Source organism: Rattus norvegicus, chromosome 5 (assembly GCF_036323735.1).
Source record: "Rattus norvegicus strain BN/NHsdMcwi chromosome 5, GRCr8, whole genome shotgun sequence".
In the NCBI taxonomy this organism is placed as follows: domain Eukaryota; kingdom Metazoa; phylum Chordata; class Mammalia; order Rodentia; family Muridae; genus Rattus; species Rattus norvegicus.
This window is the reverse complement of record NC_086023.1, coordinates 149,656,748-149,665,322: the sequence shown is the minus strand read 5'-3', so window position 1 is coordinate 149,665,322 and position 8,575 is coordinate 149,656,748.

Genomic DNA, 8,575 nt, shown 5'->3' with positions numbered 1-8,575 from the left:
TGCATGCAGGAGACGGAGCAGGATGGGTAAGGTCAGAGATGATCCTCATTGCCTGGCAAGTTTCAGGCCAGTTGGGCTGCATGAGACTCTGTCAACAGAAAGTTGTATTGGAAGGACATAGTTTGGGTTTGCTTTGTACCTAAGGACGAGAATCCCTGACTTCTGTAAACTAGGGTATGGCAATATTCATAGTGCTTTGTTTCTGCTTCTTCATAGAGAAACACAGCACTGCTAAACCAACAGTATTTGTGTTTTATGGTGCCAGGTACTGTGCTGATTCCATAGGAACCTCACCCCTGTAAAAAGAGGTGTCCTAGTATGTAAGTGTCTGATCCAATATACGGCTAATTTAGACAGTATGCCCCAGAGGTGTAGGACCCAAAAGTGAATTCTAGTGGTTTGCTCTTTGCAAACTTTGATCACAGAGGAATTTATCTTTCCCTCTAAGGTTTAAAAGCCTTTTCTGCTTTAGAGAGTCTTTGCTCTTAAGATGTCCTCATTCTAGAGAGTTAAATGTGCAAAAACTCTATACTAAGAGATTCTGGAAATAAAGTTTAGTACTGTGGACAGTGTTACACTGGAATGCAGGGCCTTGTTCCACACATCCAAGCTGCTAGGTAGGGGAGCTAGCTCAGGGATGCTCCCCAGGCGCTGGTGAGAGAAGTCATTGTAGGTCTCTAGCATTGTATTTAGCACTGTATAGGAAAGGCACAGCAAAGTCTGTTGCATATTTTTTCTGCCAAACTTTGTTTTAAGATTTATTTATGCATATGAGCACTCTCTGTCTTCAGACACACCAGAAGAGGGCATCAGGTCCCATTACAGATGGTTGTGAGCCACCATGTGGTTGCTGGGATTTGAACTCAGGACCTCTGGAAGAACAGTCAGTGCTCTTAACCACTGGGCCATCTCTCCAGCCACCTCTGCCAGAATTTTTATTATAAAATATATCTTCCCCCATATTGGAATTCTCAGTGTTTTTGCTTGTTTGAATATACAAATTTGTTACATTTAATTTTTAAAAAGTCTCTTATGTGCATTGGTGTTTGACCTGCATGTGTTTTTGTGCAAGAGTGTCAGATCCACTGGAACTTGAGTTATAGGCAATTATGAGCTGCCATGTGGGTGCTGGGAATTGAACCCTGGTCCTCTGGAAGAACAGCCAATGCATTCAACCACTGAGCCGTCTCTCCAGGTTTAACAGGATTCTCATAAGGTCACTTTGTTTAGTAATTTGCTTTTAAGTGGAAACATATCCAGAGAAAAGCAGGCTTACCTGTATTTTTGTTTGTTTGTTTTTGCACTTTATTTAGGTTGGACATGAGATTATTCAAAAAAATTTTTTGGCAATTTGAAACATTAGCACCATAGTGATTTAAGCTGTTTCTTCCCAACCTCTTCGTATCACATAGAAATTGTTTCCGGGCCTTGGGAACAGACCAAAAGGATCTTCCTGGATATTGAGGGGTTCAGTATTGCTGAATGTTGGAGGCGTTAATAATCTTGGATTTGGTTTGTTAAAAAAAAAAAAATTACACCCTCCCCCCCACACACACATTGGCCTTTTATTTTGAAGAAGTTAGACTCAAGATGGAGATGTAGCCCAGTTGGTGCAGTACTACCCTAGCGTGCACAAAATCCTGTGGTTGATTCCTAGTAGCACATAAAACAACACAGGAGCAACACTTTAATCCCTGTACTGGGGGTACGGGGGGCAGCGAGGGCAGGGAGTTGGTCTTGGTCCCAAAGTGAGTTCAGGGCCAGCCTGGGCCATGTGAGACCCTACGAGCAGGTGATGCTGCTTCCTGACTGAAGAGTGGTCTCAAAGCTAGTTGAGGCTGACCTCAGGCAGCAGCTAACCCCTCTCTCCTGCTCTGAGTAGGCTCACAGCTTGGCTCGTTTTGTCATTTGCGAGTGTCGTAACATGGGAGAGCAATGCTTGCTTTCCTTCCCTTTGTTGAAATGAGGGGAAACAGTCTTAAATCGGTGTCAAGAGTTCAGAGAATTTCAAATTTTGAATATTAACAGTGCATGAATCTCTCAAGTCTACTCACTTTATTTTCAGTTATATCTGATTGCTGTCTACTCTCAGCATGTCCTATTTTAAAAACTTATTTTTTCAAAAATAATAGAACTTCTATTCACTCAGCTTCCCTTTAAGTGTTAACATTCTGCATAACCATAATAAAGTTACCCAAACCAGTACATATCCATAAAGCACTGTCAGATAATCCGCAGACTCCAATTGTGCCTGTTGTCTTTTTTCTGGTTCAGCATACCGTCTAGAATCTCACGGGGCATCCCCTTGTTTCTACATTTTAGAACACGTAGTTCTACAGAGTTTTGTCTCTGACCTTTATTAATTTGAGGTGGTTTGGCTGAATCTTGGCAGCCTGACATTGAGTCTGTAACCCTGTCATGGCTTCCCCAGAAGCTGAGGTTACACAGATCAGTGCCACCACACCTGGCTTTAGGCAATATTTCTCAGATTGACACCTAAGAATGCCATGCTAGCCAGTCACAGAATGTCCTTTAGGTTGTGTCTATTCACCTCTAGTTTGAGGTTATTCTTTGACAGTAGACACACAATCCATTCTTTCATTGTATCGTATCCATTAGATGATGGTGATAGACTACCAATCCCAAACCCACTAGGTTAGAGTGGTGTCTGCCAGACCTCTGCACTGTTCGCAGTTTTCCCTTTGTAGTCACTTGCAGGGAGGGATGTAATGAGGCTGTGTTCTCTGACCCTAATTTCTGCATGTATGGATTGCTGACTGCAACAAATACTACTGTGGGTTTGGCCAAATTCACTACTTCTGTTCCTTCATTCTAATTTGAAAGATGTGGCATATCTCCCCTTTTATTCAGGAATATCATTATGGGTTATTTTTTTCTCCATCTTTATTAACTTGGGTATTTCTTATTTACATTTCGATTGTTATTCCTGGTTTCTGGGCCAACATCCCCCTAACCCTTCCCCCTCCCCTTCTATATGGGTGTTCCCCTCCCCATCCTCCCCCATCATTATGGGTTATTATTTCTGTTGTTTATATTCTTGGTTGGATTGTCCCAGCTCTAACCAATAGAAACATAAGGTGACTCTGGAGTTTTTGTTTTTACCTCAGTGTTGGGGATTGAACCCAGAGCTTTATGCTACTATAGCCCTCTCCCACTGGGCCATATCCCTGGCTACCCATGTGTGCCATGACAGTGTAATGGAGTACACACACACACACACCCCAGGGTTTCTTTGTAGCTCCTGGCAGTCCTGAAATTAGTTCTGTAGACCAGGCTGATCTTGAAATCACAGAGATCCACCTGCCTCTGCCTCCCAAGTGCTGGGATTAAAGGTGACATGCACCACCACCCCTGCTGGCTAGTTTACACTTTTTTTTTTGTTGGTTTTTTTGTTTGTTTTGAGACAGGTTTTCTTTGTTTAGCCCTGGCTGTTTTAGAACTCTGTAGACCAGACTGGCCTTGCTCAGCCCATCTCTCTCTCTTTCTTTCCCTCTCCCCGATATCCCCTCTCTCTCTCTCAAACAAGGTGATTGATCTAGGTGGAGAGATAACTTAGCCTAACAGAAACTTCGACATCTCACTTCTCCCCTTCCTAACTGGGTAAAGGGGTCTTTGAATTGAAGGGTACTTTTATTTGTCCTTATTCTAAAACAAAACGGGGTTTAAGAGACATGAATTGGTTTCCATCCTAAATTTTTTTACCTTTAGCAGGTTACAAGTTGTTCCCATTCCTCCCATGGAAAATGGCAGTGAACTAGAGTGTTCGGTTCCTTGGTGCTTAAAGAGCAGGGGAATAGAATACACTTTGGTTCTTCAGAAGTGCCCTGAAGATGAGAGTGTAGGTAACATAGGTCTCCAGATCTGAGGAGTCCATTCCAAGGTGTTGGGAGCTGAATGACCACAGGCTGTGAAACTCCTTAAGCCTGAGGCTTAATCCTTAGGCTGGGGGCTTTGCAGGTGCAGAAGTGCTTTCCTGCAAAGGTTTAAGGGGGTGATGCTTCTACCGGCCTGTGCCTGTATCTGGAGGCTGCTTCTGGACCAACTCTGGAACTCCTGCTGTATAATGATGGCCGCTTCACTGCTGGTCCAGTTCTCTCGTGCTCCGCAGACTGCTCTCAGCCGCTGTTCCAGTCCACTTAACCTCTAGCCTGGACGGTTCTGGGGCGTGCTCAACACGTTCTGCTTCTGTGCTGTTTCTGCGCTTGCGCAGCCTTACTAGCCAACTGACACCTTGTTTGGAAGGCAAAGATGCCTTTTGTCCCTTTGTTCATTTGTTTCTTGTATATGTAGGTTTGTGGAGTTGGATCTTTCCCTCACCGTGTGAGTCCCGAGATTGACCTCAGGTCGTCAATCTTGGCACACCCTTTAACTCTTGCACCCCTAAGAATGAGAAGCCTCAATGCTGAAAGTTGGAAAGTCCCACCTGCTGGCCCAGTTGTCCTGTAAGCGAGCAGCACCCTCAGAAGACTCCCAGTTTTGCTTCTCTGTCTGGCGCAGCTGTCAACTGTTTGATTTCTTCCTGTACTGAGTCCTTCAGCCTGTTCTGTGTGCACCCATGTTGCTCCTGCTGGGCACGGGGAAAGAAGTAAGAGACGACGGTACTGAGTTTGGGGAGAGAATTCTGAATGAGCAGGAAGTGGTACAGGTCTGCAACCCGGCTGATTGGAAAATGGAGGCAAAGGTCAACATGGGCATCGCATGGATGCACCCGCTTCTCAAGTCTCAAAATGTTCAAAGTCCTCAGTACAACGCTTGCCTAACTTTTCAGCAGACCAAGATTGAATGCCCAGTACTGTGCATGCGCTGCGATGGCAAGTCGGATGGCGTCCTACCTACAACATTGTTACAGTTGGACTTCCCAATGTGGCTTCTCTTTTGCTTTTTACTTTTCACAGGCTCACCTTTCCGGGTGTTCTGTTCCATCCTCACCCCATTGTGTAATCCTGGGTGAGCCTCAGTGTAAATCTCATCATTGTAAAGGAAAATGGCTGCCGAAGGCAGTGACATTCTTTTTTTTTTTTTAATATTTTATTTATTTAGTATATATGAGTACGTTGTAGCTGTCTTCAGATACACCAGAATCTGTTATAGATGGTTGTGTGCCACCATGTGGTTGCTGGGAATTGAACTCAGGACCTCTGGAAGAGCAGTCAGTGCTCTTAACCGCTGAGCCATCTCCCTAGCCCGTGACATTCCCCCCCCTCCCCTGTCTTTATTAACTTGAGTATTATTTACATTTCGATTGTTATTCCCCTTCCCGGTTTCCAGGCCAACATCCCCCAACCCCTCCCCCTCCCCTTTTACATGGGTGTTCCCCTCCCCATCCTCCCCCCATTACCGCCCTCCCCCCAACAATCACGTTCACTGGGGATTCAGTCTTGGCAGGACCGAGGGCTTCCCCTTCCACTGGTGCTCTTCCTAGGCTATTCCTTGCTACCTATGAAGTTGGAGCCCAGGGTCAGTCCATGTATAGTCTTTGGGTAGTGGCTTAGTCCCTGGAACCGGGACATTCTTTTATAGAGCTTTAAATTAATTTTAGGGCTTGGAACGATGGCTTTAGTGAATTATTTGAGGTGCTGGTGTGAGGACCTGAGTTAAGAGTCCTCAACACCGGGTTGGGGATTTAGCTCAGTGGTAGAGCGCTTGCCTAGCAAGCGCAAGGCCCTGGGTTCGGTCCCCAGCTCCGAAGGAAAACAAAACAAAACAAACAAACAAAAAAAAAAAAACAGAAAATTAAAAAAAAAAAAGTCCTTAACACCTGTAAAAAGCTGGATCCCTGCTTTGGGGGATGAGAACAGGAAGATTCCTTGGGACTATCCTTTAAAACTTGCTTTTACCTGGGCTAGAGAGATGGCTTGCTGTCTAAGAGCACTGACTGCTCTTCCAGAGGACCTGGATTCCAGTCCTCGTAACCACTCTTAACTCCAGTTCCAAGGGATTCGGCAGCGCCCTCTTCTGGCTTCTGCGGATACTACATGCATATGGTACATAAGCAACAAACGGTCCAAAACTAGATTTGACAGCAGAGTGGTGGTGCTACATGCCTTTAATCTCAGCACTCGGGAGGCAGAAGCAGGTAGATATCAGAGTGGTCTACCCAGTGAGTTTCAGAAAACCAGAAATACCTATAGAAACCCTGTCTTGAGAAGCCAAAATAAATAGATGGAGAAATTAAAAATAAATAAATAAATAAAATTACATTTATTGGCTTAGGATGTGTGCATGTAGAGGACAACCTGCAAACGTTGTTTCTATCCCTTCATGTATCCAACTCGGGTGGGCAGGCTTGCTGGCAAGCACCTTTACTCACCCATCTTGCCAGTCTGGGAGACCTTGTCTCAGGTGGTGTGCTGCAGAATCTTGTTTACTTATTTACCCTCCTCGTTCCTTGCTCTTATTCAGTGTCTCCTCTCTGGTTCTCGCTAACCCACTCAGTCAGTTCTCCAGTTCCTCCCAGTGCTGATTCCCAGTTGGCTTGGCCTGGCAGGGCAGATGATGGTGCTGGTATGCTGATCTTTGTGTCCTTGAACCCTGGCAAAGCATCTTGACATGGAGGGCCACTGTAGGCCTAGTACTTGGGAGATGTGAGCAGGGGGATCATGGATTTGACTAAAGCCAGCCTGGGCTACATAATGAAGACTTGTCTCAAAAAAAAAAAAAAAAAAAAAGCCCCCCAAACCAGGGCAATGGTAAGATGGTTCAGTAGATAAGGGTGCTGGCTACCAAATTTCATGAACTAAGTGTTAGAGCCTACATGGTAGAAGAAGAGACCTGACTCCTGAAAGTTACCCTCTGACCTCTATACGCACACTGTGGCACAACGTGTGTAGCACACACAATGGTAAACCACAGCACAAAGCAATTTAATCTAGTCTTGGGTCATGTCTTAGGGTTTTCCTCCTAGGAACAGACAACCTGATCAAGGCACATCTTATAAGGACAACATGTAATTGGGGCTGGTATACAGGGTCAGAGGTTCAGTCCATTATCAAGGCAGGAGCACGGCAGCATCCAGGCAGGCATGGTGCAGGAGGAGCTGAGAGTTCTACACCTTCATCTGAAGGCTGCTAGCAGAAGACTGGCTTCCAGGCAGCTAGGACAAGGGTCTTAAAGCCCATGCCCACAATGACACACCTACTCCAACAAAGCCACACCTCTTTTTTTTTTTTTAAAGATTTATTTTATATGAATACACTGTAGCTGTCTTCAGACACACCAGAAGAGGGATGATTGTGAGCTACCATGTGGTTGCTGGGAATTGAACTCAGGACCTCTGGAAGAGCAGGTCGGTGCTCTTAACCACTGAGCCATCTCTCCAGCCCAAGGCTACACCTCTTAATAGTGTCACTTTCTGGGCCAAGCATATACAAACTATCACAGGTCAATACATTTAAACAGACCAAATCTCTTCTGAACGATGCAGTGACCCACTGTTGGCTATGCCATTTATCCATGTCTGTGGCCCAAACCCAAACTTTTCCCTGGTCTGATCCATCTCATTAATAACCAATTTGTCCTTCCACGTCTACACTGCTAATGTCAGCTCGACACAAGCAAGAGTCATCTGAGAACCTCGGTTGGGAAAATGTTCCCCTAAGGTCAGGCTGTAGGCAAGCCTGTGAGGCATTTTTCTTAACTGATGATTGATGGAGGAGGGCCCAGCTTATCGTGGGTGATGCCATCCCTGGGCTGGGTTCTATCCATCAGTTCCTGCCCTGACTTCCATCAATGATGAATTGTGATGTGGAAGTGTAAGTTTCTCTGTCTTAGGGTTTTTTTTTTTTTTTCTTTTCTTTTTTTCGGAGCTGGGGACCGAACCCAGGGCCTTGCGCTTGGTAGGCAAGAGCTCTACCACTGAACTAAATCCCCAACCCCTGTTTTAGGGTTTTATTGCTGTGAAGAGACACCAGAACCGTGGCAATCCTCCTTAAGGCAAACATTTAATGGGGGCTGCCTTACAGCTGGAGAGGTTTAATGCATACACTCAGGACAGGAAGGCAGACCTGGTGCTGGAGAAGTGGCTGAGAGTTCTATATCTGCATCCTGCAGTGGGAAGAGAGAGAGAGAGAGAGAGAGAGAGAGAGAGAGAGAGAGAGAGAGAGAGAGAGAGAGAGAGAGAGAGAGAGAGAGAGAGAGAGAGAGGAGAGAGAGAGAGAGAGAGAGAGAGAGAGAGATTGATTCTGAGTCTGGCTTGAGCATCTGAAACCTCAAAGCCTTCCACCACCCCTTCCTCCATAAGGCCACACTTACTTCTACAAGGCCACACCTCCTAATAGTGCCACTCCCTATGGGCCTAGGAAGGTAGTTTTTATTCAGACACCGCCACTCTCCCCAAGTTGCTTTGGTCACATCATGTCACGACAGCAATAGCAAACCTGAGCAGGACAGCTTCCTTAGGACACCTCTGGTGGCTGACGGGCTTTCTTATCCTGGACTATGTGACTTAGCACATTTTGGCTGGCCATAGCTGGCCATAGTTTCTGTATTCCCTTACCCTGGGGACTGCAGTAGCCTCTCGGGTAGTGTTCACTTCTCTCTTTGCCTGCTGTAGTCC